At 42.2% G+C, this 9,799-nt stretch overlaps 5 pseudogenes; 3 read left to right on the top strand and 2 right to left on the bottom strand.

Moving 5' to 3' along the window:
* Window positions 1-204: 204 nt before the first annotated feature.
* On the top strand, window positions 205-1,890 carry LOC111519738 (annotated as a pseudogene).
* A 408-nt stretch (window positions 1,891-2,298) lies between these two features.
* Window positions 2,299-3,739, top strand: LOC26529276 (annotated as a pseudogene).
* Window positions 3,740-4,148: 409 nt separating this feature from the next.
* LOC124461654 lies at window positions 4,149-5,590 on the top strand (annotated as a pseudogene).
* Window positions 5,591-6,191: 601 nt separating this feature from the next.
* Window positions 6,192-7,410, bottom strand: LOC124461656 (annotated as a pseudogene).
* Window positions 7,411-7,595: 185 nt separating this feature from the next.
* LOC6653385 lies at window positions 7,596-8,774 on the bottom strand (annotated as a pseudogene).
* Window positions 8,775-9,799: the final 1,025 nt, after the last annotated feature.

The following is a 9,799-nucleotide window of genomic DNA, read 5'->3' as shown; positions in this document are numbered from 1 at the left end:
TGATGTGATCGGATAAATATAACACAAGTTACAGTCAACTTAATAATCGGCTCTGCTCCCAACTCGTGCGTTGCTTTGCTTTAGGAATGAGGGAAGAAGAAGAACAAATTGTAAAATAGAGAGTAAAATTGTTTTGTTTGTATATTGATGAATTGAGTTGCAGAAAATAAACATGCAAAATTATTATTACCAAGGAATGCAACGGTATATAAACTTCGGCATAGCTTCTTTGAAATTTTTTACATAAAGGCTATGTCGAATAGGAAATTCATCTTTAATGGTCACGCAAGTTCGCTCTGCATTGCCACTTATTTCATGTCTGTGTGGATGCTCAACAAGTAAATGCAACAGCTTAGAACGAACTGCTAGTTTACAAATAAAATTGTAGCTCTTTCAAGGTGGAGGCTGTGGCTAAAAATGGGCCGCTGCTTCAAAATATGTACATTTGTATATATGTATATGTGCTGGGATGTATGTACATACAATTGGTTGCTTTCATTGCTTTCACGAAAGCGCAGCTCTACTGGCCAGCCGTCTCACTAATTGGCGTAATATTTAGACTAAAACAAAGAGATGTTTTTCAATTTATCATCAGTCGCTTGACATGCAGCCATGCCAGGCGTAATTAAGCATCAAGAAACTTGGCTAGGATGCCTAAGATGCAACTGCGAGCACTCAGTCGATCATCAAAAGTGCAGCCACAGTGCCAGTACAAACCCCAGCCGTAGTTTCATTCAACATTTTGGGAGCTGCATGCCATTCAGGATAGCCGTAGGAATCAATTCGATCGAATCCCACCAGCCCAGATATGATTAAATACGTGTGGCATGTGGCAGCCCTGATGATTGTCTTTTGATGGCTGTGAAGTGCGCGTAGTGCCAGTTATCAGCAGCAGCAATTGAATAGCCTGGTCATGGATCAGAAGCCTCAACAGAAACAGAATCGGATACAGCAGGCATCGAGTGGTACTAGTCCGGTTAGCTTTTTGAAGGACATGTCGCTGATTTATCGCATATATCAGCAATGTACTGGTAAAAATATGTCCGTTTGTCTCAAGGTGAAACTACTAACTGGCCTGGAAAAGGCTTTCCGTTCGGCAAAATCCTTGACCCTCTTCGATGGTATTCAGTTTGTTAGCAGCAGTCCGGACAATCAGTATATTAGGTAGGAGCAGGTCCTGAATAGCATGATTATGAAGCGTCTTGGCAATTTTCTGCAAGATCACACTCTACAGGTATGGCGGATCAAGCTATAGTTAAAGGATTATTCAAATTTGCTCATTTTTTTGCAGATTGAATTCCCTGATCTACGCGACACGGATAGCAACTCTGTAGAGGGCCGTAAGAAGACGGATAAAAAGGGCCGTGGATCTTATATAATGATTCCCTTGCTGCTTTGCGGCACATTTGTGCCAGTTGCCTATGGAGCCTTGGCTATGCTGTCCGTTAAAGCCTTGATTGTCTCTAAATTGGCGCTGGTATTGGCATCCATAATGGGCATCAAAAAACTATTGAGTGGCGGCGGCGGAGGCAAGGAATCCTCTCATGAAGTTGTTGTCTCCTCTGGCGGCCATTCGGGCTGGTGTCGGGACTTTGATATGGCCTACAGCAGCTGGAAGCAAGCAAAGGATTCGGCGGGCAGCGGCAAAAGCTTGTAGACGCACCACGCGAACCCCCTCCGCCTGACCCTGCATAGTGATCCAATGATGAATCCAGCCGAGCGTTTGCATTTGGAAACGACAAAGAGAAGAAGCCAACCAAAGAACCGATTGCCGCATAAACTGTCTGACTTGAATGTCTAGATTAATTTGCCTAATCGATATTATTATAACCTAATAACTAAATGTGTGTTAGGTTTAAGTAAGCGCTAAATTAAATGTAGTTAATTGTGCTTTAAATCACAAATAGTCTCAATATCGTAAGAGCTAAAAAGGTTGAGGTTTTCAGGAACCAAAGGCCGTCTTGTGGCAATCCATTTCCCTATACAAAAAAATTGTAAAATTGTTTTGTTTGTATATTGATGAATTGAGTTGCAGAAATAAACATGCAAAATTATTATTACCAAGGAATGCAACGGTATATAAACTTCGGCATAGCTTCTTTGAAATTTTTTACATAAAGGCTATGTCGAATAGGAAATTCATCTTTAATGGTCACGCAAGTTCGCTCTGCATTGCCACTTATTTCATGTCTGTGTGGATGCTCAACAAGTAAATGCAGCAGCTTAGAACGAACTGCTAGTTTACAAATAAAATTGTAGCTCTTTCAAGGAGGAGGCTGTGGCCTTATGTACATTTGTATATATGTATATGTGCTGGGATGTATGTACATACAATTGGTTGCTTTCATTGCTTTCACGAAAGCGCAGCTCTACTGGCCAGCCGTCTCACTAATTGGCGTAATATTTAGACTAAAACAAAGAGATGTTTTTCAATTTATCATCAGTCGCTTGACATGCAGCCATGCCAGGCGTAATTAAGCATCAAGAAACTTGGCTAGGATGCCTAAGATGCAACTGCGAGCACTCAGTCGATCATCAAAAGTGCAGCCACAGTGCCAGTACAAACCCCAGCCGTAGTTTCATTCAACATTTTGGGAGCTGCATGCCATTCAGGATAGCCGTAGGAATCAATTCGATCGAATCCCACCAGCCCAGATATGATTAAATACGTGTGGCATGTGGCAGCCCTGATGATTGTCTTTTGATGGCTGTGAAGTGCGCGTAGTGCCAGTTATCAGCAGCAGCAATTGAATAGCCTGGTCATGGATCAGAAGCCTCAACAGAAACAGAATCGGATACAGCAGGCATCGAGTGGTACTAGTCCGGTTAGCTTTTTGAAGGACATGTCGCTGATTTATCGCATATATCAGCAATGTACTGGTAAAAATATGTCCGTTTGTCTCAAGGTGAAACTACTAACTGGCCTGGAAAAGGCTTTCCGTTCGGCAAAATCCTTGACCCTCTTCGATGGTATTCAGTTTGTTAGCAGCAGTCCGGACAATCAGTATATTAGGTAGGAGCAGGTCCTGAATAGCATGATTATGAAGCGTCTTGGCAATTTTCTGCAAGATCACACTCTACAGGTATGGCGGATCAAGCTATAGTTAAAGGATTATTCAAATTTGCTCATTTTTTTGCAGATTGAATTCCCTGATCTACGCGACACGGATAGCAACTCTGTAGAGGGCCGTAAGAAGACGGATAAAAAGGGCCGTGGATCTTATATAATGATTCCCTTGCTGCTTTGCGGCACATTTGTGCCAGTTGCCTATGGAGCCTTGGCTATGCTGTCCGTTAAAGCCTTGATTGTCTCTAAATTGGCGCTGGTATTGGCATCCATAATGGGCATCAAAAAACTATTGAGTGGCGGCGGCGGAGGCAAGGAATCCTCTCATGAAGTTGTTGTCTCCTCTGGCGGCCATTCGGGCTGGTGTCGGGACTTTGATATGGCCTACAGCAGCTGGAAGCAAGCAAAGGATTCGGCGGGCAGCGGCAAAAGCTTGTAGACGCACCACGCGAACCCCCTCCGCCTGACCCTGCATAGTGATCCAATGATGAATCCAGCCGAGCATTTGCATTTGGAAACGACAAAGAGAAGAAGCCAACCAAAGAACCGATTGCCGCATAAACTGTCTGACTTGAATGTCTAGATTAATTTGCCTAATCGATATTATTATAACCTAATAACTAAATGTGTGTTAGGTTTAAGTAAGCGCTAAATTAAATGTAGTTAATTGTGCTTTAAATCACAAATAGTCTCAATATCGTAAGAGCTAAAAAGGTTGAGGTTTTCAGGAACCAAAGGCCGTCTTGTGGCAATCCATTTCCCTATACAAAAAAATTGTAAAATTGTTTTGTTTGTATATTGATGAATTGAGTTGCAGAAAATAAACATGCAAAATTATTATTACCAAGGAATGCAACGGTATATAAACTTCGGCATAGCTTCTTTGAAATTTTTTACATAAAGGCTATGTCGAATAGGAAATTCATCTTTAATGGTCACGCAAGTTCGCTCTGCATTGCCACTTATTTCATGTCTGTGTGGATGCTCAACAAGTAAATGCAGCAGCTTAGAACGAACTGCTAGTTTACAAATAAAATTGTAGCTCTTTCAAGGAGGAGGCTGTGGCCTTATGTACATTTGTATATATGTATATGTGCTGGGATGTATGTACATACAATTGGTTGCTTTCATTGCTTTCACGAAAGCGCAGCTCTACTGGCCAGCCGTCTCACTAATTGGCGTAATATTTAGACTAAAACAAAGAGATGTTTTTCAATTTATCATCAGTCGCTTGACATGCAGCCATGCCAGGCGTAATTAAGCATCAAGAAACTTGGCTAGGATGCCTAAGATGCAACTGCGAGCACTCAGTCGATCATCAAAAGTGCAGCCACAGTGCCAGTACAAACCCCAGCCGTAGTTTCATTCAACATTTTGGGAGCTGCATGCCATTCAGGATAGCCGTAGGAATCAATTCGATCGAATCCCACCAGCCCAGATATGATTAAATACGTGTGGCATGTGGCAGCCCTGATGATTGTCTTTTGATGGCTGTGAAGTGCGCGTAGTGCCAGTTATCAGCAGCAGCAATTGAATAGCCTGGTCATGGATCAGAAGCCTCAACAGCAACAGAATCGGATACAGCAGGCATCGAGTGGTACTAGTCCGGTTAGCTTTTTGAAGGACATGTCGCTGATTTATCGCATATATCAGCAATGTACTGGTAAAAATATGTCCGTTTGTCTCAAGGTGAAACTACTAACTGGCCTGGAAAAGGCTTTCCGTTCGGCAAAATCCTTGACCATCTTCGATGGTATTCAGTTTGTTAGCAGCAGTCCGGACAATCAGTATATTAGGTAGGAGCAGGTCCTGAATAGCATGATTATGAAGCGTCTTGGCAATTTTCTGCAAGATCACACTCTACAGGTATGGCGGATCAAGCTATAGTTAAAGGATTATTCAAATTTGCTCATTTTTTTGCAGATTGAATTCCCTGATCTACGCGACACGGATAGCAACTCTGTAGAGGGCCGTAAGAAGACGGATAAAAAGGGCCGTGGATCTTATATAATGATTCCCTTGCTGCTTTGCGGCACATTTGTGCCAGTTGCCTATGGAGCCTTGGCTATGCTGTCCGTTAAAGCCTTGATTGTCTCTAAATTGGCGCTGGTATTGGCATCCATAATGGGCATCAAAAAACTATTGAGTGGCGGCGGCGGAGGCAAGGAATCCTCTCATGAAGTAGTTGTCTCCTCTGGCGGCCATTCGGGCTGGTGTCGGGACTTTGATATGGCCTACAGCAGCTGGAAGCAAGCAAAGGATTCGGCGGGCAGCGGCAAAAGCTTGTAGACGCACCACGCGAACCCCCTCCGCCTGACCCTGCATAGTGATCCAATGATGAATCCAGCCGAGCATTTGCATTTGGAAACGACAAAGAGAAGAAGCCAACCAAAGAACCGATTGCCGCATAAACTGTCTGACTTGAATGTCTAGATTAATTTGCCTAATCGATATTATTATAACCTAATAACTAAATGTGTGTTAGGTTTAAGTAAGCGCTAAATTAAATGTAGTTAATTGTGCTTTAAATCACAAATAGTCTCAATATCGTAAGAGCTAAAAAGGTTGAGGTTTTCAGGAACCAAAGGCCGTCTTGTGGGCAATCCATTTCCCTATACAAACGTTTTCTAACATAAAGGCTATGTCAATTTAAATAAAGTCAACTGTTGTATTAATGTCATTGTAGTGCTCTGTAATATACAATGTGAAAACTAAAGGAAAATTTGATGAACAAGGAGAAATTATATGAGAAGAGCGGCGCTTTAGTATTCAACGAGTAAGGGCATTAATTCGTGCTTCTCAAACACAAGAGCACAGAGGACAGCCTATCAAACGGTTAGGTTAGAAAAGAGAAATCGTCGAGCCTATCGAACCATATAGAAATGGTTCAAGAATTGATTTGAATCGAGCAGCCTTTCTATATGATTGCACCATCGACTACAGCTTGCATCGATTAGTTTGTGGCATTGTGGCTCATTGAAGTTTGATGGTAAAACGGTTTGTGCTGCCTTAGTGGTAAAGTAAAATTGTTATTATTGGTCCCGCTAAAAGAGCCATTGTGTTTCCTGCTTTATGGCGAAACACTATAAATACAAATACAGCAATACAGCACAAACCAGTCGTTTTAGGCTCCATAGGCAATTGGCACAAATGTGCCACTGCCCTTTTTATCCGTCTTCTTACGGCCCTCTACAGAGTTGCTATACGTGTCGCGTAGATCAGGGAATTTAATCTGCAAAAAAATTAGCAAATTTGAATAATCCTTTAACTATAGCTTGATCCGCCATACCTGTAGAGTGTGATCTTGCAGAAAATTGCCAACACGCTTCACAATCATGCTATTTAGGACCTGTTCCTTGGCATGTACTCCACGCGGCAGTACAGCCTCAATATCCTGTTCACTGATCGATGTCAGCTTGGATCGCTGCTTATTGTCCGGACTGTTGCTAAGAAACTGAACACCCTCGAAGAGGAACCGAACGGAAAGCCTCTTCCAGGCCAGTTAGTAGTTTCACCTTGAGACAAACGGACATATTTTTACCAGTACATTGCTGATATATGCGATAAATCAGCGACATGTCCTTCAAAAAGCTAACCGGACTAGTACCACTCGATGCCTGCTGTATCCGATTCTGTTTCTGTTGAGGCTTCTGATCCATGACCAGGCTATTCAATTGCTGCTGCTGATAACTGGCACTACGCGCACTTCACAGCCATCAAAAGACAATCATCAGGGCTGCCACATGCCACACGTATTTAATCATATCTGGGCTGGTGGGATTCGATCGAATTGATTCCTACGGCTATCCTGAATGGCATGCAGCTCCCAAAATGTTGAATGAAACTACGGCTGGGGTTTGTACTGGCACTGTGGCTGCACTTTTGATGATCGACTGAGTGCTCGCAGTTGCATCTTAGGCATCCTAGCCAAGTTTCTTGATGCTTAATTGCGCCTGGCATGGCTGCATGTCAAGCGACTGATGATAAATTGAAAAACATCTCTTTGTTAGTGAGACGGCTGCCAGTAGAGCTGCGCTTTCGTGAAAGCAATGAAAGCAACCAATTGTATGTACATACATCCCAGCACATATACATATATACAAATGTACATATTTTGAAGCAGCGGCCCATTTTTAGCCACAGCCTCCACCTTGAAAGAGCTACATTTTATTTGTAAACTAGCAGTTCGTTCTAAGCTGTTGCATTTACTTGTTGAGCATCCACACAGACATGAAATAAGTGGCAATGCAGAGCGAACTTGCGTGACCATTAAAGATGAATTTCCTATTCGACATAGCCTTTATGTAAAAAATTTCAAAGAAGCTATGCCGAAGTTTATATACCGTTGCATTCCTTGGTAATAATAATTTTGCATGTTTATTTTCTGCAACTCAATTCATCAATATACAAACAAAACAATTTTACAATTTTTTTGTATAGGGAAATGGATTGCCACAAGACGGCCTTTGGTTCCTGAAAACCTCAACCTTTTTAGCTCTTACGATATTGAGACTATTTGTGATTTAAAGCACAATTAACTACATTTAATTTAGCGCTTACTTAAACCTAACACACATTTAGTTATTAGGTTATAATAATATCGATTAGGCAAATTAATCTAGACATTCAAGTCAGACAGTTTATGCGGCAATCGGTTCTTTGGTTGGCTTCTTCTCTTTGTCGTTTCCAAATGCAAATGCTCGGCTGGATTCATCATTGGATCACTATGCAGGGTCAGGCGGAGGGGGTTCGCGTGGTGCGTCTACAAGCTTTTGCCGCTGCCCGCCGAATCCTTTGCTTGCTTCCAGCTGCTGTAGGCCATATCAAAGTCCCGACACCAGCCCGAATGGCCGCCAGAGGAGACAACAACTTCATGAGAGGATTCCTTGCCTCCGCCGCCGCCACTCAATAGTTTTTTGATGCCCATTATGGATGCCAATACCAGCGCCAATTTAGAGACAATCAAGGCTTTAACGGACAGCATAGCCAAGGCTCCATAGGCAACTGGCACAAATGTGCCGCAAAGCAGCAAGGGAATCATTATATAAGATCCACGGCCCTTTTTATCCGTCTTCTTACGGCCCTCTACAGAGTTGCTATCCGTGTCGCGTAGATCAGGGAATTCAATCTGCAAAAAAATGAGCAAATTTGAATAATCCTTTAACTATAGCTTGATCCGCCATACCTGTAGAGTGTGATCTTGCAGAAAATTGCCAAGACGCTTCATAATCATGCTATTCAGGACCTGCTCCTACCTAATATACTGATTGTCCGGACTGCTGCTAACAAACTGAATACCATCGAAGAGGGTCAAGGATTTTGCCGAACGGAAAGCCTTTTCCAGGCCAGTTAGTAGTTTCACCTTGAGACAAACGGACATATTTTTACCAGTACATTGCTGATATATGCGATAAATCAGCGACATGTCCTTCAAAAAGCTAACCGGACTAGTACCACTCGATGCCTGCTGTATCCGATTCTGTTGCTGTTGAGGCTTCTGATCCATGACCAGGCTATTCAATTGCTGCTGTTGATAACTGGCACTACGCGCACTTCACAGCCATCAAAAGACAATCATCAGGGCTGCCACATGCCACACGTATTTAATCATATCTGGGCTGGTGGGATTCGATCGAAGTGATTCCTACGGCTATCCTGAATGGCATGCAGCGGCCAAAATGTTGAATGAAACTACGGCTGGGGTGGGTACTGGCCCTGTGGCTGCACCTTTGATGATCGACTGAGTGCTGGCATTTGCATCTTACGCATTATATACCTCCTAGCCAAGTTTCTTGATGCTTTATTGCGCCTGGCATTGCTGCATGTCAAGCGCCTGATGATAAATTGAAAAACATTTCTTTGTTTTAGTCTAAATATCACGCCAATTAGTGAGACGGCTGGCCAGTAGAGCTGCGCTTTCGTGAAAGCAATGAAAGCAACCAATTGTATGTACATACATCCCAGCATATATACATATATACAAATGTACATATTTTGAAGCAGCAGCCGCAGTTTTAGCCATAGCCCCCACCTTGAAAGAGCTGCAATTTTATTTCTAAACTAGCAGTTCGTTCTAAGCTGTTGCATTTAGTTGTTCAGCATCCACACAGGCCTGAAACAAATGCAATAAGTGGCAAAGCAGAGCAAACGTGCGTGACCATTAAAGATGAATTTCCTATTCGACATAGCCTTTATGTAAAAAAAAAAAAAAAATATACTTATACTTTGTAAATAGCTATGTAGGCGAATTCTCTCTTGGCGCCGTTTATTAGACCGTAAAAAGATTTTCGGTTTTCAGGAACTTTTCTTTTCTTAGTTTGTCATTGTTTCGGTTTTATGTTCAAATGCTTTTGCTTAAGACGAAAGATACAAATTTACTTTGCTTTGCTGTTAAGTTTATTGTTGCATACTTTGCAGCATTTGCATAGTATGCAGTGCAACCAAGAAATAAAAGAGTTAAGACACAAACTTAAAGCCAACTTGACGAAAGTGTATGAAAGCTTTTCACTTACCTACTGTTTAGCTCGTTCAGTTTCGAATCTATCTACTATAGAAATAATTCCAGAATTTTGAGATCTAAGAATGCCTGGGATATGGCTAAAATTCTCGGCGTCCGCCTGCAACAACAGAGACTTCTGCAATCTGTTGAATGAATTTTTTTAAAGCTTTGAAGGATACAGAAACGTCGGCTGCCTAAAGTTCAATAGTGAAACACCGATTCTAGAATATAGT

This window comes from Drosophila willistoni, unplaced genomic scaffold, assembly GCF_018902025.1.
Source record: "Drosophila willistoni isolate 14030-0811.24 unplaced genomic scaffold, UCI_dwil_1.1 Seg583, whole genome shotgun sequence".
NCBI classification, from domain to species: domain Eukaryota; kingdom Metazoa; phylum Arthropoda; class Insecta; order Diptera; family Drosophilidae; genus Drosophila; species Drosophila willistoni.
Note: the sequence above shows the minus strand (reverse complement) of the source record. Positions and strands in the feature narration are given on the sequence as shown.